This window comes from Tursiops truncatus, chromosome 5, assembly GCF_011762595.2.
Source record: "Tursiops truncatus isolate mTurTru1 chromosome 5, mTurTru1.mat.Y, whole genome shotgun sequence".
Lineage (NCBI taxonomy): Eukaryota > Metazoa > Chordata > Mammalia > Artiodactyla > Delphinidae > Tursiops > Tursiops truncatus.
This window is the reverse complement of record NC_047038.1, coordinates 56,044,470-56,071,643: the sequence shown is the minus strand read 5'-3', so window position 1 is coordinate 56,071,643 and position 27,174 is coordinate 56,044,470. Positions and strand designations below refer to the sequence as shown.

Genomic DNA, 27,174 nt, shown 5'->3' with positions numbered 1-27,174 from the left:
GTATTAGTAAGAGTGATTTAAAGCTAATGGTAAGGAAATTGGATGAACAAAAATACAGAAACAAAGAACAACTCCAAAATAAAATAAAAATGCAAAATAAAAATCTCCACTCTATGGACCTTTAGAATGAGCAAACTACTTACATTTCTGCAAGGTAGATTAATCTGTTTCTTAAGAGTGAAATAACATTAAAACTAGCTGCATTTCCTTGTTTTTAACAGGTTTTTGATGATTAATGATACCTCTAGTTTGAATGCTTTGAGGACTAATATTTAAATGGGAATCAAGTAGTGTTTAAATACCAAACAAATTCTTTGAATATTTAATCTATGGCTTTCAGAAATCAGATACAGAAATAAAAACCATATATATATTTTAAGATAAATATTGAAAACAAATCAAAATGATGCATTATTTATAGAATCGATTACAATCAGAAGTATTACATATGCACCTATATCAATTATGTTAGAGTTAATATATTTAATAACTGAAGACTTTCATAACAGCCTCTGAACTAATTATAAAATGAGCAAGCTATTATCCATCTTTCCAGTTGTTTCTGAAATATCCTTGAATATTTAGCTTTGTTTTGAGCCAGGCTGTTGTATATTAGTTTTATAATTTGACAGGAAATTTAATTTATTAATCAAATATATTTGCATTCATTTTTTTTTCACTAAATCTTACCCGCAAGGATTCAAATCTAGAAGAATTATCTAAAGGGATTTTCTCAAGATGACTGAGACATTATGAAACTCTGAAATAGAATGTCTTGAAAGGCTTAGGATTAAGTATAATACCATTGTCATAACAAATGCCCAAGAAATAGATGCTTTAATTATTACATAACATTGATAAGACAACAGCTATGGTTACGAGTTTAATCTTATGGTGTGAACAGAATTTGTTTTCATAGGTAGTTAGCTGATCAGCGTGGAGCTAAACAGTAAAATACGTGAATGAAAGAACCCATCTGATTTCTTGGCATTGCATGGATTCTGTGTGGTTGTGGAGGTTGCTCCAAGTGTTCAGATTTCATTTCATCTTTCCAGGCAATGGAGACACTGACTTATTGGGGTGGAAGTATCCACATAAAATTGAAGGCCTTATTCAGAAATGTGGTTTTCCTTCAAGGTAAAGACATGTCTTTCCTGTGTACAAAGATGAGCTCAGCAATTACTAGCAGATATGAAAAAAAATAAATAAATAGCAGCTGCCATTTATTGTGGCAGTAATCGTACATACTTGATATCTAATTTACAATCTGTTTGGAAATAAATATCTGCCTTTGTCTATGAGGGTCACAAGTCTCAGAGAGGATATAGTTTTCCCAAAGTCATGCTGATGATGGGAGGTAAATTGAGCACTGAGCCAGAACTGCATGGTCCAAGCCTGTACTGTTAACCACGGTGCTACACTTCTTGTCCAACGCATAGGTGCTTCTTAGAACACATTCTCAGGTTCCCTTTTGCTGACTCATTGCAAGATGCCTCTGACTAACAAAATTCTCAGTAGCACAACCAAAAGAGAGGGTTAAATTATCTTGGATCAAATATATCTTATTTCAACGTAAAGCTAATATCTTGAAAAATCGGAGATAAAAATAAAACATTTATTATTAGATTTTTTCCATATCTATGCTTCAGTTTTCAGGCTTGTTGTGTTTTGTTTTGTTCAGTTTTGTTTTAAAGTCCTTGAGGTCTTCTAGCACCTTGTTACTCTAAGGTAGAACAAGGACCAGCACCAAGGGCATTTTATGGGAGCATCTTAGAAATGCAGACCTTAGGTTCCATCCAGACCTACTGGATCAGCACCTGCCTTTTATCAAGATCCTCAGGTGATTCATAGGCACATTAAAGTTTGAGGCTCACTGCCCTAGCAGGCCATCAGAATGCTTTTAAATAGCCCTGAGAACCAGAGAGTAGACACAAGTGTTATAATCTTTCAAGGATCAACAACTCTATTTTGATATTACCCATACTTCCAAATGGGAACAGAAGCTATTTCATAAATAATCAATCAGCTGTCAGTCCCACCCTGGTTCTCAGCTTCAGCAATGATTTCCCTAACAGTTGACATCATTTGATTTCCATCTGTAGGACTCCCTCGCCTTGCCTCCTATTTCTGGAATCCACCCTTATCTATGAAAAGAATGGCTTACCAACTCCAAATTTGTTATCTGTGGCTCGATTTCAAGTCATTCCCAAATGCTGTCCTGGTTCCTGCCATTTATGTAACTTGGCTTCTCTCTTGTTCACTGCTCCTCTACTTCAGGCCAATAATGTCTCATATATTAATCTCTCTCTCTGTCTCTCAAGATTTGTATTTCCTTTTCTTCTTTCTATCTTCTTGGTGCCCGTACCTCTTGAGCTATGTCCTACTTATAGTTTGCCTCCTGTATTTTCTGGTGGCTTATGCCTGCTCAGACATTCTATGATTTGGCTTCAGTATTCAATGATGGTAAACTATGCAACCACTAGTTTCATGTTTTACTTTGTCCAAAAAAGAATAACAAATACCGATCAACTCACAGTAAATCACTTATTATAGATATAATTTTTTTAATGTACGGATTAACTATGAACTTGCAAACTTGTGTCTAACTCTCCTACAACTATAGTCTGTTAGTTTTTGATGATCAGGAGTTTGATTTTCAAAATTACTGAACTTAGAAAAATGTGGTAACTTTAGGTTTTTTAGACTTCTTTTTCAGAATCCACTAAGAGCAGATTATATGCAATGGAAGTTTTGGCAAAAACAAAGTCTACGAAACTTTAGAAAACATGATATAAGTTATTCAGAAAATTATACTTAAAATGTAAATGATACTTAAAAGGTAAAGACTTAGTGTTAGGTCTATTATTTGAAAGTGAAAGAAGTAAAATGAACCTTAAGTCTCTGCTGCCTGGTCTTTTTTTCCGGCCCAGGAAAAAGACCAGGAATCTTGACCATCTTCAAGATTCTGGTGTTGGATATATGTGCCTACCTATCCCAACTGCCTACAATGAAGAGAGAGGTTTTTGCAGAAATCTACTCTGTGCCTCACTTTTCCTTCACTCTGTGCTTCAGGCCTATCTAAATGCTGCCTGAGGTCTAACATCTTAGAACAAAATACATTCATTGCTCTCTGTCATGTTACATTTAATCCCTTCTATTGTCAGCATGCCCTCTAAGATTCACAAAATCCTCTCTTTTTCTACCAAAAAAATCTCTCTTTTGATTAGTATGAAACTGTGTTGCCATAATCCGCTTCTCACTGGCTTCTCAATGTCCATTTGTTCTGTCTCCAAATAGTTCTGTCTGTGGCTTTCACATCACCTGGAATGCCTCCTGCTCCCATCATGCCTGTTTCTTTAGTGAATTTATCCAACTTCCACAAAACAGTAAATGAGTTCAAACTGTTCCACCTATCACTTAAAAAAGGCTTTCAGAATTGAAGATTTTATGTATGGAGGTATATATATATTTACCTGTACACACAGATATAGGAAAGTACATATATGTATACATATCAATGCATTTTCAGAAACTGAACACATTCATGTAACCAGTTCTCAGATCAAAGAAGAGAACATTTCTGCCAACTCCTTTTAGCCACTTTGTACTAAGACTAAGACTAAGACTTCATTCATACCCATTTTCTGTGCTCCCTACCACCATCAGCCAGGATGGGCTAGAGTATACTGCAGTAATAATCTGATTCTCAGTGGACTAAAAGATTAAAGATTTTTTTTTTTCCAATGCTACGTATCCACTGAGGCCATTGCAGTCTGCTAAACCTTAACTTTATTCGTTATCTGAAATTTTTTTTCTCATAGTAAGAAAATTGAATTATGGAGAATTACACCCAGATACCTGAAGGCTTACATTGTTCATATTCTCTTTTAACCATCTTTCTTTGAATTCTACACAACTCATATATTTCTTTGAAGAGTTAGTCCAATTTTCCAATTTACAGCTATAAACACTATCATTCTCAACACAGAGCATATTGATTGCATACCTACTATTAAGTACTGTGTATACCCAGTATTAAAAACTGTGTTTAGTTCTATTAATCAGTAAGTATAAATAGGAGATATGGATTTGAGTCAAAGGGCATAAAATCACATTGGACGATATCATAGGGGTTTTGCTTATATGAGACTACTTTTCCCCTTTTTGTTGGACAATACTATTCAAATTGCACTCAAGGCTTGTACTGAGGTTTTCGGCCCACCCTTGAAGTTTCTCTCTTATGTTTACAGAATTGTAAGGTAGTAGGTAAATATTTTTGTCCTCACTGATTTTATGTCATAGCGAAACACTTTTGTCTAATTCCAGTTCACAAAGATTTTATTATATGTTTTCTAGAAGCTCTATAGTTTGAGGTTTTACATTTAGGTCTATGATGCATTCTGATTTGGGTTTTATATATGTTATGAGATATGAATCAAAGCTCTGATTTGATTTGATTTGTATATGGATATCCAATTTCAAATTGTTCCAGCACCAATTTGTAGAAAAACTACCGTTTTCGACTAAATTGCCTTTTGCAGCTTTGTCAAAAATCAATTGTCCAGATACATGTGAGTCTATTTCTGAGTTCTATTCTGATTTTTAAAAAATCTATCTTTATGCTCCAACCTCAGCTTCTTAATTACAGTAGTTTTATAATAAGTATTGAAATCACAAAATGTTCTCCAAATTTTTCTCTCACTTTTTTAGCTATTCTAGATTCTTTGCATTTTAATGTGAACATTAGAATAAGTTTGTCAATTTTTATTTTAAAAACCTGCAGTGATTTTGACTGGATTATATCAGATCTATATGTCATTGAGGAAAATTGATATCTTAACAATATTAAATCTTCTGAACTAAATTTCTCCTTTCATTTGGGTCCTTATCACTACAATACCTTCTACTTTTCAGTTTATCTGTTTTGCACAACTTTAGTCAGGTTTAGACCTACATATTTCATTGTTTTTGATACTAGTAGAAATGTTATTTTTTTAAAAATTCAAATGTTAGCATAACCCTGTTGTACTTATTTAAGTGATTGCTTTAGGATTTCCAGTATATATCTTTAACTTATCACAGTCTACTGTCAAGTGATATACTACTCTTCAAGCAGCATATAAATCTTCCAACTCCCCCCCATAAACAAACAAACAAAAAATCCAAAGCAAGATAAAACCCTGGCCTCTCTTGTAGTTTGTTCTGTAATTCTAGCTGCCTTGGTCTTTGTGGACCTACAGCTCTGTCTCCTCAATTCAGGAAGACTGGAAGCCTCTACCTTGTCTCCTTTCTTTCATTCTTTTAAAGAAGTATCTTGGACAATCATAGGGCTTACCTCCTTGGTTTCCTGTGGTAGGCTGAATGATAGTCCCCCAAGATGTCTACCCCTTAACGTCCAGAACCTGTGAGTGTTACCTTATACAGCAAAAAAGTCTTTGCAGGTATAGTTAATTTAACAGTCAGTCTTTCAATGGGGAGTTTAACTTACATTATCCAGGTGGGCCCAATGTAGTCACTATGCTCCTTAGAAGAAGAATGAAGGAAGCATCAGAGTCAGGGGAGAAGGTCATGTGATGCTGAAAGTAGAGAAGCAAGTGATGCACTTTGAAAATGCAGTTGGGAGCACAGGCCAAGGAGTTCAGGGGACTCTAGAAGCTAAAAAGGGTGAGAAAATGAATTGTCCACTCAGAACCTCCAGGGAGAATCAGTCCTGCCCACACCTTCACTTCAGCCCACTGAAACTGACCTCCAGAACTGCAAGAGAATTTTTAATTCTTTTAAGTCATTAAATTTTCAGTAATTTATTACAGTAGCAAAAGGAAGCTAATACATTTTACGTCTTTCAGGGGTCAGTGTCTTTTGATTACTGATGTTCAGTGCCTTGAAAACCATTATTTTATCTGTTGTGTTTGTTTGCTTTTGGCTATTCCAGGTTGGAGGCTGAATTGATCCCAACTACTTTATCTGGACTGAGTATGGAAATCCAAATACGTTTTGTAATTTTCAGGGAATAAAAAAAGAGAAATTCCTTGAAGATCCATGTGCGGAGTTGCTTGTTTTAGAGGTAAAAGTTAGTATTCTGAAGTATATGATTTTATGCAGTTAATTAATTGATGGTAGGGAAAGTGAGTGGCATAAAGATGGTGTCTTCAACTAATAGAAAAAGAGAGAGAAATTCATACTGTCGTGTAGTGGAAGTAGCATAGTATGGTGAAAAGGCAAAGAGCTTTGGAGTCAGACTTCAGTTTATTTCTTGATTTTACTCCCTTCTTTGTAAATGAGGTAAGACGTTAACTACTCTAAGCCTTGATTCTGTCATCTGAAAGACAGGGATAATGTTCTATGATTGTTGCAAATCATGAATGTAAAGGACTGGACACATAGTAAGGATTTAATAAATGTAAATTTCCTGATTCATAATGTCTTCTTTTTTTAAAAAAATAATTGTTACTGGAGTATGGTTGCTTTACAATGTTGTGTTAGCCTCCAATGCACAACAAAATGAATCAGCCATACACATGCAGATATCTCCTCCCTTTTGGATGACTTCCCTCCCATTTAGGGTTCCCTGTGCTATACAGTATGTTCCCATCAGTTGTCTATTTTATACATAGTATCAATAATGTATATGTGTCAATCCCAATCTCCTAATTCCTGCCTCCCCACCGCTTTCCCCCTAGGTATCCATACATTTTTTCTCTACCTCTGTGTCTCTATTTCTCCTTTGCAGATAAGGTCATCTATACCATTTTTCTAGATGCCACATATATGCGTTATAATATATTTGCTTTTCTCTTTCTGACTTACTTCACTCTGTATGGCACTCTCAAGGTCCATCCACGTCTCTGCAAATGACCCAGTTTTGTTCCTTTTTATGGTTGAGTAATATTCCATCATATATATGTACCACATCTTCCTTATCCATTCCTCTGTTGATGGACATTTAGGTTGCTTCCATGTCCTGGCTATTTAAATAGTGCTGCTGTGAACATTGGGGTGCATGTGTTTTTCTGAATTATGGTTTTCTCTGGGTATATGCCCAGTAGTGGGATTGTTGGGTCAAATGGTAGTTCTATTTTTAGTTCTTTAAGGAACCTCCATACTGTTTTCCGCAGTGGCTATATCAGTTTACATTCCCGCCAGCAGTGTATGAGGGTTCCCTTTTCTCCACACTCTCTCCAGTGTTTATTGTTTGTAGATTTTCTGATGATGGCCATTCTGACCAGTATGAGGTAATACCTTATTGTAGTTTTGATTTGGCATTTCTCTAATAATTAGTGATGTTGAGCGTCTTTTCACATGTTTGTTGGCCATCTGAATGTCTTCTTTGGAGAAATGTATGTTTAGGTCTTCTGCCCATTTTTTGATTGGGTTGTTTGCTTTTTGATATTGAGCTGTATGACCTGCTTATATATTTTGGAGATTAATCCTTTGTCAGTTGCTTCGTTTGCAAAGATTTTCTCCCATTCTGAGAGTTGTCTTTTGGTTTTGTTTATGGTTTCCTTTGCTGTGCAAAAGCTTTTAAGTTTCACTAGGTCCCATTTGTTTATTTTTGTTCTAATAAGAAAGTGAGGTATTAGGCAACAGAGGAAGGGAGAAGGAGGGTTCAGACTCACTGGTTAGTAGCAAGGGGCTCTTGGATGAAAACTAGAGTGTTAAGGAAGCAATTGTAAATTTTTATATGAAAAATGATACTGTATAGTTTAAAGTTGAGACTTGACCTGTCTGTAAGAGCTTTTCAAATTGGAGCTATCCTTGAGTTTCAAGGCTGAGCTAGAATTGAGCCAGAACTGAGAGCCAAAAATCGTTTGTTCCAAAGAAAATACTTAGAATGACTAGGTTAATTAACTTCAAAGTAAATCCAAAACTGCTTCGCCTGAGCCAGCCCCCTGATGGAGCCACCATCTCCTTAGTGAGCTCTGGGGCTTTTGTAAAAGGAAAACAGCACGTACTGAATGCCTAGAATTCAAAATTTTAGCTCTTGAGCCACAGGACTTCACAAACCCTACACCATTCATCGACTGAGCCATTGCTTTTTATCTTCTGCTCACCTCTGTCATTCCGTACATGTTCATCTTGGTAACTTCCTGCCTGTATCTGGTCCAGGAACTTCTCCTGTCCTTTAGAAACTTCCTGAACTCAAATGAGCAGCTCACACAAAAGTTAATTTACAGAATGAGGTAAAATTGAAATTTCATGTTACATAACTTTTCGAAGATTTTAAAATTCTTTAAATTTCATATTCTGTCTTAGAGGTAAGCTGCCTGGTTTGAATCCTTGTCCTTTTTTTTTTTTGGTTGAGAATATTGTTTTTGTTTTTTTTTTTAAAACAATTTTGTTGAGATACAGTTCATATACCATGCTGTTCATCCAATTGAAGTGTGCAATTCAATGGTTTTTAGCATATTCACAGATTCAGTCTTCGAGCATTTTCATCACCTTAGAAAAAAACCCAGCAATTTTTGGCTATCATCTATCCCTATATCCCCCTGAGCCCTAAGCAACCACTAATCTACTTCTGTATCTATAGATTTCCTTATTCTGAACTTTCGTATAAATGGAATCATATAATATGTGGTCTTTTGTGACTGGCTTCCTTCACTTAGCAAAATATTTTCAAGGTTCATCCAAATTGTAGCCTGTATCAGTGCTTCATTCCTTTTATGGCTGACTAATATTCCATTGTATGGATATATTGTATTTTGTTTATCCATTCATCCATTAATGAACATTTGGATGGTTTCTATCTTTCAGCTATTAGAAATAATGCTACTGTAAACATTTACGTACAAATTTTTGTGTGGACATGTGTCATCATTTCTCTTGGGAGGAGTGGAATTGCTCTTAGGACTGGAATTGCTGTATCGTCCATTATTTTCTAGCTTTGTCACTGTGGAAAATCCACTTAATTTTTCTTAGCTTTTCCTCTTACTCTCCTTTATTTAAAAAAGACAAAAATGTACCTCATTATCAGACACCTGTAAGAATTTTATGTATGTAAAAGTGCTTACAACTATCTGGTGCATGATAAGTACTAAATAAATGTATAATTATCAGTATTTCAAATTATGCAAATATATTTTGATAATTATTGACTATGCTTTTGTTATAGCACAAGTTTATATTTAATACAGTTACTTTAAAAAAGCTTTAAAAAACTCAAAATACTTACTAAATTTGGGGTTCTTTTCTCTTTAGAAAGCCTAGATGTTTTACCTATATAATCCTATTTTTCGATGCCATTATCAGAGGCATCAGAATACTGTCAGAGGCAAAAGACCTAGTGGCTGTTTCAGAACTGCTTTTGCAAACTCAGTGCCCTAGAATACCAAGAGGTAAGGGACTCAGACAACTTATAGACTTTGAAACATTGGTTTGTGTTATTTAATCCATTAAGACAGAAGTAAGTGATCATGGGAATAGGCTATGTAAACAATATATGTTGCTTATTTCTAATAAGGATTCCAGAGAATATCTAGTGCTTTTCAAAATGTAATATGCCCAAAAATCACCTAGAGATCTTGTGAAAATATGGATTCTGAATCAAAGTCTTGACTGGGGACTAAGCTTCTTCAAGCATAGCAAGGTCCCAGGTAGTATGTCTGTGTTGCTGGTTCTTGAACTACACTGTGAAGAGCAAGGTTTTAAGATGTGGATGATTAGAAGAATGACAGGTGAATAATTGAAGCTCTTTAGCTATTTTGAAGTCTATTATTGTACACCAGGTACACCTCTTACACATTTGAGAGGAATATATTCTGTGGTTCTGAGGTTCTTTAGAAATTGCAATCATAAAATATCCCTCTTAGATGTTATGTTTCTCTTAATGTTGATTTCATCCCATTGGTCATTTCACTTGTGTGGCATATTCTACTTTAGAACTAGGCTACCAAATATCTATCCATTAGGAAGTAAAGATAAAATTGGCAATCTTCTGATTGATAGTATATGATCATAACATAAACATGACGAGTTGAAAATTGGAACATTTTAAAAATCAGTAAAATAATTAAGTTGCCTATAAAATACCCAAAGTTTATGTCCTCCCTCCCTATCTTCCACAAAAAAAAGTTGTAATCAACAGAACTATTGCCGTAGATAGTAATAGGTTCATATACATGTTGCCTGGTGAACAAAAAATAAAGACAAAATGTTGGCTGAGAAAATATCTGAACCCAAGAAAAATCTCTGAAGACTTAAATTTGATAGCAATAATTAGAAAAGAGCAAATCATATTTTAAGGCAAAGATTTTGAGGAATAATGAATTTTCAAATTAAGGTTTATATTTAACTGAAAAATATATCAAAATATTCCATAGAAGAGAATTAAATGTTCCTTAGCAGTAGAATCCCAAGAATAAATACTTTTGAAATATTCAATTCTCTCATCTCTTTACAGAATAATTTATTTACTTCATGTGCACAAGCATTCTACTTCCAAGTGATCTTGTTTTTATCCCATTCACATTGGTGTCAGGTCTGTTTATCCACTGTTTTTCAGACTCCCTGTTCTTAAAATTAAGATATTCTGTGCTAATGAAATATTGCCTAAGGTTTGCAATGCCATGAACTAATAGAAATTTATTTTTAATCAGGGATTTAAACCAGAATAAAACCAAAATAAAATGATACAAGATAGGTTTGCTTCTACAAAAACACTCTTTGCTTTTTCCACAATTTCCTTTGGTTTCCTTGATTGTTATTTCTAATTACTACAGAATTTTACATTTGGGTCCAACTACCTTTTAATACTGTTATCTCTTGCAGTGTTCATGACAAGTTTGAATGTAACCATGGAAATCATTGTGCTACCACAAATTTTACATTCTGACTTTGATGTAATATTAAGATGATTATGGATTACAGTTGTTCAAAATTTAAAAGATTTAGTAGTAAGATGACAAGGAATAAAATGTTAAACACTTAAAAGTTAACAGATTTATGTTATAATGAACATTTCCAAGGTTCTCTTTTTCTGTTTGAATATATTCATTAGAGGGAATAATACCGTTTAAGAACCTTTAAATATATGAAGTTGTCATATTATTACCAATTAAGTTCAAAAATTATTCCTTCAGTGAGAACGGATTTGGTTTACTATCATTATAAATGTAATCAATTAGGTGCAATAAGTATAAAGTCAGTTGCTGTCTTATAAAATCCATATTCTTGATTGTGTCAAACAAGTGACTTTCCAGATATCTCTGATTCATTTAATGTGAATTCATTTAGCTTCTAACAAGTGCCTGAAGGATGTAAGTCACTGCAATGGGTGTGATTTGTCTGTATTTAAATTATTTGGAAGATACTGAGCTGGTTACTGTGATAGAGAGTGGGAGCTGCCCCTTGCTCTGCTTAATTTCAGGAATTTATAAAAATGATATATTTTGGCTTCAAAAAGAAAGACACTCTCAGCATCAGAAAAGTAGAAATCCTAGTGAGTTAGTCAAATGCCAGCTCTTGAATAGTAGACTGCTTTCCCATATGTTATTTTTGGAGTAATGAGGGGATCTTTAAATAACTCTTTATGGAACTATCGTTTTGACTTACTTCATCATTTCATTTAGCTCTCTGCTAAAACGTCCCAACCTAAGAGAGCATCCCCTGAAGACTCTATGTAAAATAACAATTCTCAACTCCCAGCTCTTACACCACTTTATTTTTTTCCTCATAGCACCGGTTACCCCTTAGGATTGTATATCCTTTGTTTAAAAAAAGCCTATAATATAGTTTAAATATTTTAATATACCTGCTGGCATATAATTTCCATGAGAGCAGAGGCTTTACCTATTTTACTCATTGCTAACCTAGTATCTGGAGGAATATCTGGTAAATACTAAGTGCTCAATAAACATGTTTTCTTGAGTGAATAAATGAATATATTACTTACCGTCGGCATTGCCCTTCAGCAAAGTATGCAACTTACGTATTTGACACCACCCTTAGACTTAGGCAGAGTGATCAGAGTTGATTTCTACAAGATACCAAATTAGTGTAGGGCAAGTCAATTGCATGAAGAGAGCATGGGCTTACCATCTGCTCAGAGGTCTGTTTTTATATTTTATTTCTTGATATCTAACTTATCCTTGATTTACATATATTTTTTCTTTCACACTAATCTTTTTGCAATTCAGAATGGATTGATAAATAGTGAAATAGATAAAACCAAAGTAAATGAATCTTTATTGTACAACTGCTGAGGTTTTCACAAATGGTTAACAACAAGAAATGAGAGGAACAGATAAAAGAACATGGGTGAGATGGTCTGGGTACACTTAAATCTCATTTCTTTACCCAAATATGTAACATTTGGGAAACACATTTAGTAGGTTCTCTTGTTGTTTTTATTCAAATCACTGTTGCTAGGAAAAGATGACTCTTCAGAGTGCTATATTTTTTAAAAAACAATTTAGTTTTAAAATATTTAATATTTCTTGAAAGAGAGTCCTCTAATACAATGTCCTTGCTGTTCAAATGAAAGTTCATAGCAATTCCATGAGGATAAAGGGTAAATTCTAAAGGAAGACCTATTTGGGTAGAGGACCATCTTCCTGTATTTGTTTTCCTTTATTTATGTTTCTGTCTGTACACCATGTCGTTGCTCATGTGCCTCTGGGCACTGTTAGAAATGATCAAGACATTATTAACAATTGATCTTCTACATCTAACTCAGGATAATAACTAAATTAAATCAATAATTTTACCATTGTACAACACTTTGCTGTAACTTAACTTCTAGGGTAATTTACTGTGTATGTGCATGAATGAGTGAGAATTTTATCCCCAAGTGTGTCTTCAACTCAGCCTTAAGGCACTGTTGCAAAAATGTCATTTTACTCATTCTCATGTTTTACCTGCCCTGGACAATTATAATTTTGGATCTACTAACTACAATTAATTTCTACACATTTCAAAGAAAGGAATGTGATTCCACAGGTGTCTTGTCATTTGTATTCTTATACTAACTGATAAACTTAGGGCTTTGTATTGGATTTACAGAAAACTCAGTGTGAGAAAATCACTTTACAATCAACTGGAGACTCCCAGGAGGTAGATTATTCCCTGGGAATAAATGTGTGACTGTGCGAGAGAGATAGAATCAGGGCTGAAAATTCACTTGTCCATTTTACTACAGCTCGGCTAAATGACTAAGCAGTGTGGTAAGAAGAGGAAAAGAAGGGTTCCATTAAGAGAGTCTCCAGGGGGTTTAGAAAATGAATCTTGTGGTTTCATGATGGGCTTATCTGTGCCTTGTAGTTCTGATCTGAGTTGGTCATTTGAGGACAGGTCTTAACTTTTCTTGCTCATTTAAATAGTAGTAATGGATCCTGATCTCCACCAAACAAAAATAAAAACATAGTATTAAAACAAAAATTGAAACTCCACAAATCCTAACTTACTATCTAGAAGTAAAATATTTACTGGGTGAACCCAAGTTCTAAGGCTACATCAGAAACATGAGTGTTATTTGTGGCTGGGCCCTAAGTTCATAAGCAATGAATGGTTCTGATTCTGACTCAGGCTAATTAAGTTACATTAAGCAAGTCGTTTGACCTTCCAGTACTTCCATGGTTTCCTCATATGTAAAATAAAGATGATTCCTGTCTCAAAACATCTCTAAAGTGATAAAATGATTTGTGGATACAAAAGAGCTTGGAAAGGCTATGATAGTCATTGAAAATAAAACTATGAATAACATTTTCTGTTTATGAAGGTATATGTGTGTGTATGTACATAAACATAGAAATTGGTATATGTATGCATATGTATCAGGTAAATAGATGGTATATATGGATTTTACATTATTATCCAGTTTATTTATGAAGTAATTTTGGAAAAAATATAAGACTTGAATAAATGTTTGTGGATGAATAAAGATTAACAGTACTCTAGTTAGAAAACAGGTGAATCATGAGAATTACTGTAAACTTAACCAGGTCAGTTTGGTCATTTGCAATTATTGGATGATTTTTGGTAGATATAGATAAATCTCCCATAGTTACAGATTGTTGGAAGTTTAGGTTGTTCTCCCACAAACTTACTACAAAATAGAAATGAAGGCAAATCTCAAATTCATTCTACCTCATATAAACACACAGTTATATGAAGCCTCAGGTTTCTAATCTTTTAGTCCTTTTTGATAGTATCTTTCTTTAAAGCCTTATCAAAGCACATGCAACAGTATTCTAGCTGAATTTCATGCATGAGTGAGGTGATAAAACCTGCCTGTAACTTTCTGGACATAGGATCTATTTTTTTTAATGTCTCACTGATTAAGTTTTTGAGTGCTGTGGCATAACCAAATTTTCCCCATAAGCTCTTCTGTTTATTTTTATGACTTGATTTTTGCATAGCCCAGTGATTTCTGGGAACATATATATGAGGTTTTATTGCAGAACTGACTATATTTACAATAAAGCTTCCTATGTGGTGTTTTCAGATGGCTGGAGTACTGTCCAGAAGCACAAACAGCATATGTCACCTGCGTAGAATCTATGCAACTCTATAACTACTCTTTCCCCTTTCTTTCTTTCTTTTCTTAGTTTTTTTCTTTCTTTCCTTCCTTATTTTTTCTTTCTTTCTTTTTTTTTTTTTTTTTTTTGGTAAGAAGTGGTCAGTGGCCTAATCACATCTGGATAATATTGTGCTGGGGGAAAGGAATATAAGTGTGCTTCTAGATAAGCCATGGGACTAACTGAAATTTTTAAAATGCAGGATGAACTTTCTTCTATCATTTAACTTGGAGTTTGCCCTGATTAATTTTATTTTCCTCAAGTTTTCACATATCACAGAATCCTATATAATAAACTGTTAGTATTGCGTGAGTAAATGTAAATACCCATAGAAGAACAGCTTGAAATTCCCCCCTTAAATACACCAGTGACAGAGCTAATATTGTAATGGGTAATGGCAACACCTGTCAGGCAGGAGCTGCTATAAATGGGCCAAAGTCATGGCCAATCCATAGAGATACTAGTACTCCTTTATTGAAAACAGAATATAGGGTCTACTTTTTAGTCTCACTAAAAGACCACTGTGTTGATTAATAGATATAGCAATAATTTTGTCAAGTTACTTAAATTGAAGGAAAGTATTTTACAATCATTTTATCTTTCTTGTATGCAGAATTACAGAACCAGGAAAATTAACAATATTAAAAAATAGATATTGTCTAAACTAATGTTGAATGAAATTATAGAATCAGTGCAGCAAGTTTGAATTTATCAAATAATAACCACATGTGTGACTTTAACTCCCATGTTCAAGTCTATCAGCTCAGAGAGTATCCCACATCCACTGGTTCTCAGTATGATTGGGCCCTTGTAGGAATAACAGGGAATTTTAAAAACTTTCTGGGAAATCAGTTGCATTGTGTCAATGACATTTCTTCTTTGGACTATGGGTCACTGCCTCAAAGGTTGGTACCAATAACCATGGAGATTTTGTAATGTTCAAAATGAGGGTTGTAGTGATATTCATTTCTAGGCAAAGCAGAATCCTATTAAATAGAATCCACATAATTAGAAAGCTTTGTCAGAATTGTCCTACATGTATGTATGAGCCTTAATTATTTCTGTTTAAAAAAGATGAAGCTGAGGTTCTGTAAAACCCTAAATTGTCTATTGAATTATCAGTATGCATTTGGAGTAATCAGTATATTCATTTTCTACTGAATACTAATAATTTGAAAATGTGTGATACATGGATTATTATATCAGTGCTGAAACAGATCATTCATTGAAGCAGAACTCTTTGAAATGGAAAACTTCACAGACTTGAGTCATTCAGACCTGAGTTAAAATTTTGGGTTTGGAAAAAAAAAAAAATTGGGTTTGCCACTACTTACCTATAATTTCTGTCATGTCACTTAACTGCTATAAGCCTCAAGATATTCATTTATAAAATGGGTATTATGTCTTGTTTACATGGTTGCTATAAGAATTAATTGAGAAAATATAATATTAAATTCCTGGCATATCCATTCTCTGTGCAAACAAATTGGTTCTAAGTCCCTTTAATTCTCTGATCCTAGTTTTGAATGGTATTTTATGACATCTGTAATTCAATAATTGATGCCATTTTATAGACTATACTTGATTTATAAAAGTACTATTTTGTTAGGGTTGGAAGACCAATACTGTGATCTAAGCTATAGTATAGAAGATACGGTAATGACTTTCTCCATTATAACTTGATAATGTTAATAATAGAGATTATCGGCTTTGGTAAATCTTGTAGTAATTCAAATATAGCCACAAAACTCCCACCAAAGCTCCTCCTGCTTATGATATCACAGGGGCTAGCAGCAGCAAAATTTTCACCATACCAGCAGAATAGTAAAGTCTCCTCCAATGGAAGGAAGCTTACATGGTTGATCAAGTATGGTAATTGTCCAATGAAATGTGTAAATAACGAAATGTACTAGAGGAGTTGAGGTGTCTTTTTCATTTGGATCTGATAACCAGTTTTGCTTTTTCCTAACTACATATTGACAACAATGTATTGGGAAATCAGAATCAGTTTTATTTGTTTGTTTTGTATATATCACCCAAGGGATGCCTGAATATCTTATTGGTAAACAGTGGGTCTACATTCAAATTGGATTGATAGGGTTGCTTATGGAACACATGAGAATAAGTAATTTTCTTGTGGGTCACAGAGTCCTTACATAAATGATATGAAAAGAGATTGTGTGGATAATATTAAAATAAATCTACAAAAGTTTTAAATCACTGAATGTTTAAATTTAACTTTCTTAGAGCAGTATTTTTTATCCTTGAGGTTTTATTATTAAGAAGAAACCAGAATAAGTAAGAGTCCTTGTTTGAGGGGGGGGTTTATGATTGTTTGCTTATTTTTATTTTGCAGGAGTTATTACATATTTAAAGTTATTTTGTCACTGGCAATCTTGTGAGGGACATAATAGAAATAAATTCCAGCTGTCTCATTTTCCTACAATTGGACCTAAGGAATCTTAATAGGCCCTTTGATCAACTGTACAGATTAGGTAACTGCCTTTTAAATGGCATGAAATCAACTGTGTGAATCCAGTGTCATTAATATTCATTTTGATCTGAAATCTGTGTATTTTTACCTACTTTACTTGGAGAAACTTAAGAATATGATAATAGGTGTACCATGTTGTAGAGAATTTAGGATTTTTCCTGAAAGAATCAGAAAAGTCCTCTTACTTAAACTGTTTCAAGTTAACTTTTCAGGCCTGAGACATCCAGAATTTTTCTTTTTTTCAGTTGACTAGGCAAAGTCAAGGGACTTCATGAAATAAAAATTTGGTGTTGAGAGATTTCAAGGAGGGATAGCCTTGGTGAACTGCCCAGTCTTTGGATAAAAATACTAAAAGGCTAAACCTTTTGAAATGAGGATAAATAGAAAGAGAGGGACTGACTCAGGTTTAAATCATCTCAAGCTGATGGAATTAAGGTGTTCTGAGAGTGCTAGTTTCCCTAGCATAGTCATTTATCAGATGCAGTTATAAGTTCTCTCTTATGAAAGAGAACAGTTGATATTATATTAGCTTTGTAATATTTTATGTACATTTTCTAGTGTGCAATTAAAAATAACAAGACATTTCAGGAGGCAATGACATATCACTGAAAGCAAGAGAAACAACAGACAATAGAAAGAGGCCTATAGAGAATCCAAGTAATGGAGATATTAAGAGTAAATAATATGAAAGAATATTGAGATTGGTATAGAAGTATAAAATATTTTAAGAAGTAAGTATAAATTCTTGATGAATATATAATGAAAAATGTTTAACTGAATTTAAGAGCTAAATCAATTAGTTAAACAATAGATTAGGCACAGGTAAAGAGATGAAGTCTGTGAATAGGGACATGGGTCAAAAGAAAATATCAAGACAAATTTAAAGAAACAAAAAAATAATAAACATAAAAGGTTAAAACAGAGATATGATAAAGGTGACAGTATAATTTATTTCTAAACTGAAAGAGTTTTGAAAGTAAAATTCATCACTTAGTTAACAGATATTAATTGATATTCATAGGTGGAAATTTTGACAGATTGGTCAAACCAGGACACAGGTGACTCTACACAGATGATATAGTTAAAAGGCCAAACATTCCTGAAAGTATAATTCAAGCCACAGAAAGGGATAATTGAGAAAATGGAGAGAATAAATGTTCATAAAAATAATGGTAAAGAATTTTCCAAAACTGATGAAAAATACCAAGCCAATGAAATCTCTTCAGGACTATGAAGCCATTCAAACTCTGTCCAAGCTTAATTCCCTTTTTGGTATGAAAGATTAGATTTATAACAAATAAATCATCCAAGTAAATACTCAAAAAAAAAAAAAAAAAAAAAATATTGGAATGAACTAACACAGGCACATATTGTTGCAAGTGACAACCAGAGTGTGAGTTTCACATTTTTAGTGGCTAAACTCTGAATGACCAGCTTGCCATATTCTTGACTTGAGGAACCAAAAGAAGGTGCCTCATATATGAGCCACAGGACAATGCACAGAAAAGCTTAGCAAAGACAGAACCAGAGAGAGTATATCACAAAGTTAGTGCATAATCTCTGCCATTTTGTCTACCTGATTATTGCTGTTCATACACATGATAGACAAAGAGCATTCTAAATTGAGATCCAAATCGTTGTAGCTTTCAGACATGACAAATTTGCAGTTTGAGTGTTACTGAGTTAATTGTCAGTTAAAACAAAAATAATTTTTGAACCCTTATCATGGAACCCAGAACAATATGAACACTCTAACCAAGGTCATGGAGAGTGAGGGGTAGCCAGAATGGTGGTGGAGCTATCCTACCATCCCAAGCTGAAGCTGCCTCAGAGGTATACCACGGCTGTTCATGTTGCATCTTCCTGTGCTTCAGTTTTCCTTAAAAACTAATAATAGAGTTGCTGTATGATCCAACAATCGCACTTCTGGGCATATATCTAGAAAAAAACTATAACTCAAAAAGATACATGCACCCCAGTGTTTACAGCACCACTAGTACCCAAGACATGAAAGCAATCTAAATGTCCATTGACAGATGAATGGGTAAAGAAGATGTGGTATATATACACAATGGAATACTACACAGCCATAAAAAAGAATGAAATAATACCATTTGCAGCAACATGGCTGGACCTAGAGATTATCATAGTAAATGAAGTCAGAAAGATAAATACCATATGATATCACTTATATGTGGAATCAAAAATATGACACAAATGAACATATTTATGAAACAGAAACAGACTCATATAGAAAAAAACTTATGTTGACCAAAGGGGAAAAGGGGTGGGGGGAGATAACGTAGGGGTTGGGATTAGCAGATACAAACTACTATATATAAAATAAACAATAAGGTCCTACTGTACAGCATAGGGAACTATATTCAATATCCTGTAATAAACCATAATGAAAAAGAATACGAAAAAGAATATGTATATATATGTATAATTGAATCACTTTGTTGTACACCAGAAACTAACACAACATTGTAAATCAACTATACTTCAATTAAAAAAAAAAACCAACAACTATGTACTGCTTAAAAGAGACATGCTTAGAAAAATAAAAATTAGCTTCTGCATACATATATTTTATTATTCTATATAAAAGAAAGTTGGAAAACTCTTTTAATATCAGAATAAGATAAAATGTTTAGTTAAAAACTGACATTTAATAATGATAAAAATTGGGGGATAGCAGAAATATATAGCAATTCTAAATTTTAAGGTCCCATTAACATAATTTCAAATACATAAAACCAATTAGAGCTGCAAAGATAAATAAATACATCAACAATTACATTTGGGAATTTTCAGATAATTATCAGTTACATATAGAAAAAGTAGACTGAAAATTAGAAAATGTATAGAAAATTTTAACAAAAATGAAGTCAATCATGCCCTAATTGTCATATAAACAACATTGCATCCAACAAATGAAGAATAAAGATCTCTTTAGATTGCTCAAAGATAATTGAATGAAATTGAACATATGCTGATGCATAAAGCAAGTATCAACATTTCAAATGAATGAAATCATAGAGTATGTTTCAGACCCAGTGGAATTATGATGGATATTATGACAAAAGGAAAGCTAGAATTCCCACCAATAATTTGAATTCATATAATACATTTCTCATAACTTTTATTTTTATTTATTTAACATTTTTATAAGACTATAATTGTTTTACAATGGTGTGTTAGTTTTTGCTTTATAACAAAGTGAATCAATTATACATATACATATGTGCCCATATCACTTCCCTCTTGCATCACCCTCCCTCCCACCCTCCCTATCCCACCCCTCTAGGTGCTCACAAAGCACCCAGCTGATCTCCCTGTGCTATGCAGCTGTTTCCCACTAGCTGTCTATTTTACGTTTGGTAGTGTATATATGTCCATGCCACGCTCTCACTTTGTCAAAGCTTACCATACGCCCTCCCCATATCTTCAAGTCCATTCTCTAGTAGGTCTGCATCTTTATTCCCGTCTTGCCCCTAGGATCTTCTGACCATTTTTTTTCTTTTTTTAGATTCTATATATATGTGTTAGCATACAGTATTTGTTTTTCTCTTTCTGACTTACTTCACTGTGTATGACAGTCTCTAGGTCCATCCACATCACTACAAATAACTCAGTTTTGTTCCTTTATATGGCTGAGTAATATTCCATTGTATATATGTGCCACATCTTCTTTATCCATTCATCTGTTGTTCGACACTTAGGTTGCTTCCATGTCCTCACTATTGTAAATAGAGCTTCAGTGAACATTTTGGTACATGACTCTTTTTGAATAATGGTTTTCTTAGGGTATATGCCCAGTAGTGGGATTGCTTGGTTGTATGGTAGTTCTATTTTGAGTTTTTTAAGGAACCTCCATACTGTTCTCCATAGTGGCTGTATCAATTTACATTCCCACCAACAGTGCAAGAGGGTTCCCTTTTCTCCACATCCTCTCCAGCATTTATTGTTTGTAGATTTTTTGATGCTGGCCATTCTGACCGGTGTGAGATGATATCTCATTGTAGTTTTGATTTGCATTTCTCTAAGGATTAATGATGTTGAGCATTCTTTCATTTGTTTGTTGGCAATCTGTATGTCTTCTTTGGGGAAATGTCTATTTAGGGCGTCTGCCCATTTTTGGATTGGGTTGTTTGTTTTTTTGATATTGAGCTGCATGAGTTGCTTGTATGTTTTGGAGATTAATCCTTTGTCACTTGCTTCATTTATAAATATTTTCTCACATTCTGAGGGTTGTCTTTTCGTCTTGTTTATGGTTTCCTTTGCTGTGCAAAAACTTTGAACTTTCATTAGGTCCCATTTGTTTATTTTTGTTTTTATATCCATTTCTCTAGGAGGTGGGTCAAAAAGGATCTTGCTCTGATTTATATCATAGAGTGTTCTGCCTATGTTTTCCTATAAGAGTTTTATACCATCTGGCCTTACATTTAGGATTTAATCCATTTTGAGTTTATTTTTCTGTGGGGTGTTAGGGATTGTTCTAATTTCATTCTTTTACATGTAGTGGTCCAGTTTTCCCAGCACCACTTATTGAAGAAGCTGTCTTTTCTCCATTGTATATTCTTGCCTCCTTTATCAAAGATAAGGTGAACATATGTGCGTGGGTTTATCTCTGGGCTTTCTATCCTGTTCCATTGATCTAAATTTCTGTTTTTATGCCAGTACCATACTGTCTTGATTACTGTAGCTTTGTAGTATAGTCTGAAATTAGGGAGCCTGATGCGTCCAGCTCTGTTTTTCATTCTCAAGATAGCTTTGGCTATTTGGGGTCTTTTATGTTTCCATACAAATTGTGAAATTTGTAGTTCTAGTACTGTGAAAATAGCCAGTGGTGTTTTGATAGGGATTGCATTGAATCTGTAAATTACTTTGGGTAGTAGAGTCATTTTCACAATGTTGATTCTTCCAATCCAAGAACATGGTATATCTCTCCATTTGTTTGTATCATCTTTAATTTCTTTCATCAGTGTCTTATAATTTTCTGCATAGAGTTCTTTTGTCTCCTTAGTTAGGTTTATTTTAGATCTTTTATTCTTTTTGTTGCAATGGTAAATGGGAGTGTTTTCTTGATTTCACTTTCAGATTTTTCGTCATTAGTGTTTAGGAATGCCAGTGATTTCCGTGCATTAATTTTGAATCCTGCTACTTTACCAAATTCATTGATTAGCTCTAGTGGTTTCCTGGTAGCATCTTTAGGACTCTCTATGTATAGTATCATGTCACCTACAAACAGTGACAGCTTTACTTCTTCTTTTCCAATTTGGATTTCTTTTATTTCTTTTTCTTCTCTGATTGCTGTGGCCAAAAGTTCCAAACTATGTTGAAAAATAGTCGTGAGAGTGGGCAACCTTGTCTTGTTCCTGATCTTAGTGGAAATGCTTTCAGTTATTTACCATTCAGAACGATGTTGGCTGTGGGTTTGTCATTTATGTCCTTATTATGTTGAGGAAAGTTCCCTCTATGCCTTCTTTTTGGAGGGTTTTTATCATAAATGGGTGCTGAATTTTGTTGAAAGCTTTCTCTGCATCTCTTGAGATGCTCATATGCTTTTTCTCCCTCAATTTGTTAATATGGTGTATCATGTTGATTGATTTGTGTATATTGAAGTATCCTTGCATTTCTGGGATAAACCCCACTTGATCATAGTGTATGATCCTTTTAATGTGCTGTTGGATTCTGTTTGCTAGTATTTTGTTGAGTATTTTTGCATCTGTGTTCATCAGTGATATTGGCCTGTAGTTTTCTTTGTGACATCTTTGTCTGGTTTTGGTATCAGAGTGATGGTGGGCTTTTAGAATGAGTTTGGAAGTGTTCCTCCCTTTGCTATATTTTGGAAGAGTTTGAGAAGGACAGTTGTTAGCTCTTCTCTAAATGTTTTATAGAATTTGCCTGTGAAGCCATCTGGTCCTGAGCTTTTGTTTGTGGGAAAATTTTTAATCACAGTTTCAAATTCAGTGCTTGTGATTGGTCTGTTCATATTTTCTATTTCTTCCTGGTTCAGTCTCGGAAGGTTGTGCATTTCTAAGAATTTGTCCATTTCTTCCAGGTTGTCCATTTTATTGGCATATAGTTACCTGTAGTAATCTCTCACGATAGTTTGTATTACTGCAGTGTCAGTTGTTACTTTCCCTTATTCATTTCTAATTCTATTGATTTGAGTCTTCTACCTTTTTTTCTTGATAAGTCTGGCTAATGGTTTATCAATTTTGTTTATCTTCTCAAAGAACCACCTTTTAGTTTTATTGATCTTTGCTATGGTTTCCGTCATTTCTTTTTCATTTATTTCTCATCTGATCTTTATGATTTCTTTCCTTTTGCTAACTTTGGGGTCTCTCATTCTTCTTTCTCTAATTGCTTTATGTGTAAGTTTAGCTTGTTTATTTTAGATGTTTCTTCTTTCTTAAGGTAGGCTTGTATAGGTATGAACTTCCCTCTTAGAAGACCTTTTATGGCACCCTATAGGTTTTGGGCTGTTATGTTTTCATTGTTATTTGTTTCTAGGTATTTTTTTATTTCCTCTTTGATTTCTTCAGTGATCTCTTGGTCATTAAGTAGTGTGTTGTTTAGTATCCATGTGTTTTTATTTCTTACAGATTTTTTCCTGTAATTGATATCTAGTCTCATAGCATTGTGGTCAGAAAAGATACTTGATACGATTTCAATTTTCTTAAATTTACCAAGGCTTGATTGGTGACCCAGGATATGAGCTATCCTGGAGAATGTTCCTTGAGCACTTGAGAAGAATGTGTATTCTATTGTTTTTAGATGGAATGTCCAATAAATATCAGTTAAGTCCATCTTGTTTAATGTATTATTTAAAGCTTGTGTTTCCTTATTTATTTTCATTTTGGATGATCTGTCCATTGGTGAAAGTGGGGTGTTAAAGTTCCCTACTATGATTGTGTTCCTGTCAATTTCCCCTTTTATGGCTGTTAGTATTTGCCTTATGTATTGAGGTGCTCCTATGTTGGTTGCATAAGTATTTACAATTGTTATATCCTCTTCTTGGATCGATCCCTTGATCATTATGTAGTGTCCTTCTTTGTCCCTTGTAATAGTCTTTGTTTTAAAGTCTATTTTGTCTGATAAGAGAATTGCTATTCCAGCTTTCTTTTGGTTTCCATTTGCATGGTATATCTTTTTCCATCCCCTCACCTTCAGTCTGTGTGTGTCCCTATGTCTGAAATGGGTCTCTTGCAGACAGCACATATACAGGTCTTGTTTTTCTGTCCATTCAGCCAATCTATGTCTTTTGGTTGGAGCATTTAATCCATTTATATTTAAGGTAATTATCCATATGTATGTTCCTATTACCATTTTCTTAATTGTTTTGTGTTTATTATTGTAGGTCTTTTCCTTCTCATGTGTTCCTGCCTAGAGAAGTTCCTTTAGCATTTGTTGTAAAGCTAGTTTGGTGGTGCTGAATTCTCTTAGCTTTTGCTTGTCTGTAAAGCTTTTAGTTTCTCTGTCAAATCTGAATGAGATCCTTGCTGTGTAGAGTAATCTTGGTTGCAGGTTTTTCTCCTTCATCACTTTAAATATGTCCTGCCACTCCCTTCAGGCTTGCAGAGTTTCTGCTGAAAGATCATTTATGTGTTATTTGTTATTTTTCCCTTGCTGCTTTTAATATTTGTTCTTTGTATTTAATTTTTGATAGTTTGATTAATATGTGTCTTGGCATGTTTCTCCTTGGACTTATCCTGTATGTGACTCTCTGTGCTTCCTGGAGTTGATTAACTATTTCCTTTCCCATATTAGGGAAGTTTTCAGCTATAATCTCTTCAAACATTTTTTCAGTCCCTTTATTTTTCTCTTCTTCTTCTGGGAACCCTATAATTTGAATGTTGGTGCATTTAATGTTGTCCCAGAGGTCTCTGAGACTGCCCTCAATTATTTTCATTCTTTATTCTGCTCTGCAGTAGTTATTTCTACTATTTTATCTTCCAGGTCACTTATCCGTTCTTCTGCCTCAGTTATTCTGCTATTGATCTCTTCTATAGAATTTTTAATTTCATTTGTGTTGCTTATCACTGTTCGTTTGCTCTTTAGTTCTTCTAGGTCCTTATTAAACATTTCTTGTATTTTCTCCATCCTATTTCCAAGAATTTGGATCATCTTTTCTATCATTATTCTGAATTCTTTTTCAGGTAGACTGCCTATTTCCTCTTCATTTGTTAGGTCTGGTGGTTTTCTGCCTTGCTCCTTCATCTGCTGTGTGTTTCTCTGTCTTCTCATTTTGCTTAACTTACCGTGTTTGGGGTCTCCTTTTTGCAGGCTGCAGGATCGTAGTTTCTGTTGTTTTCGGTGTCTGTCCCCAGTGGCTAAGTTTGGTTCAGTGCATTGTGTAGGTTTCCTGGTGGAGGGGACTAGTGCCTGTTTTCTGGTGGACGAGGCTGGATCTTTTGTTTCTTGTGGGCAGGTCCACACCTGTTGGTGTGTTTTGGGGTGTCTGTGGCCTTATTATGATTTTAGGCAGCCTCTGTGCTAATGCATCGTGTTGTGTTCCTGTCCTGCTAGTTGTTTGGCATGGGGCGTCTTGCACTGTAACTTGCTGGTCATTGAGTGGAGCTGGGTTTTAGTGTTGAGACGGAGATCTCTTGGAGATTTTCACCACTTGATATTACTTGGAGCTGGGAGGTCTCTTGTGGACAATGTCCTGCACTTGGCTCTCCCACCTCAGTGGCACAGCCCTGATGCCTGGCTGGAGCACCAAGAGCCTGTCCTCCACACAGCTCTGAATCAAAGGGAGAAAAAACAGAAAGAAAGAAAGAAGATAAAGTAAAATAAAGTAAAGTAAAATAAAATAAAGGTATTAAAATAAAAAATAATTATTAAGAAAAAAAATTTTTATGTATAAAAGAACTGCAAAAACGGACAGACAGAATCGTAGGAGAAATGGTAAAAGCAAAGCTATACAGACAAAATCACACACAGAAGCGTTCACATACACACTCACAAAAAGAGAAAAAGGGAAAAAATATATATATCGTTGCTCCCAAAGTCCACCTCCCTTAATTTGGGATGATTCATTGTCTATTCATGTATTCCACAGGTGCAGGGTACATCAAGTTGATTGTGGAGATTTAATCCTCTGCGCCTGAGGCTGCTAGGATACATTTCCCTTTCTCTTGTTTGTTCACACAGTTCCCGGGGTTCAGCTTTGGATTGGGCCCCGCCTCTGTGTGTAGGTCACATGAGGGCATCTGTTCTTCACTCAGACAGGACGGGGTTAAAGGAGCAGCTGATTCGGGGCTCTGGCTCCCTCAGGCCGGGGGGAGGGAGGGGTACAGATTGCAGGGAGAGCCTGCAGCGGCAGAGGCCGGCGTGACGTTGTACCAACCTGAGGCGCACCGTGCGTTCTCCTGGGGAAGTTGTCCCTGGATCACAGGACCCTGGAAGTGGCGGGCTGCACAGGCTCCCAGGTGTCGTGGTGTGGAGAGTGACCCTTGCTTGCACACAGGCTTCTTGGTGGCAGCAGCAGCAGCGTTAACGTCCCATGCCCGTCTCTGTGGTCCGCGCTGATAGCCGCTGCCTGCGCCTGTCTCTGGAGCTCCTTTAAGTGGCGTTCTTAATCCGCTCTCGTGCACCAGGAAACAAAGAGGCAAGAAAAAGTCTTTTGCCTCTTCGGCAGCTCCAGACCTTTTCCCGGACTCCCTCCCGGCTAGCTGTGGTGCACTAGCCCCTTCAGGTTGTGTTCACGCTGCCAACCCCAGTCCTCTCCCTGTGATCCGACCAAAGCCCAAGCCTTAGCTCCCAGTCCCGCCCGCCCTGGAGGGTGAGCAGACAAGCCTCTCGGGCTGGTGAGTGCTGGTCGGCACCAATCCTCTGTGCAGGAATCTCTCCACTTTGTCCTTCGCACCCCTGTGGCTGCGCTCTCCTCCGTGGCTCCAAAGCTCCCCGCTCCACCACCCGCAGTCTGCCCGCTAAGGGGCTTCCTAGTGTGTGGAAACCTTTCCTCCTTCACAGCTTCCCACTGGTGCAGGTCCCGTCCCTATTCTTTTTTTTTTTTTTTTTAAAGAAGATGTTGGTGGTAGGAGTTTATTAATTAATTAATTTATTTTTGCTGTGTTGGGTCTTCGTTTCTGTGCGAGGCCTTTCTCTAGTTGTGGCAAGTGGGGGGCCACTCTTCGTCGCCGTGTGCGGGCC

At 35.2% G+C, this 27,174-nt stretch overlaps 1 long non-coding RNA gene across 1 annotated transcript in view; it reads left to right on the top strand.

The window, feature by feature from the left end:
• The first annotated feature begins 5,930 nt into the window (after positions 1 to 5,930).
• The window catches only part of LOC141278684 (uncharacterized), a 60,331-nt gene continuing 39,087 nt past the window's right edge, over positions 5,931 to 27,174 (top strand). The window contains exons 1-2 of the long non-coding RNA XR_012331723.1: positions 5,931 to 6,064; positions 9,199 to 9,335. This is a non-coding gene — a long non-coding RNA (uncharacterized lncRNA). The remainder of the gene's footprint in view (positions 6,065 to 9,198; positions 9,336 to 27,174) is intronic.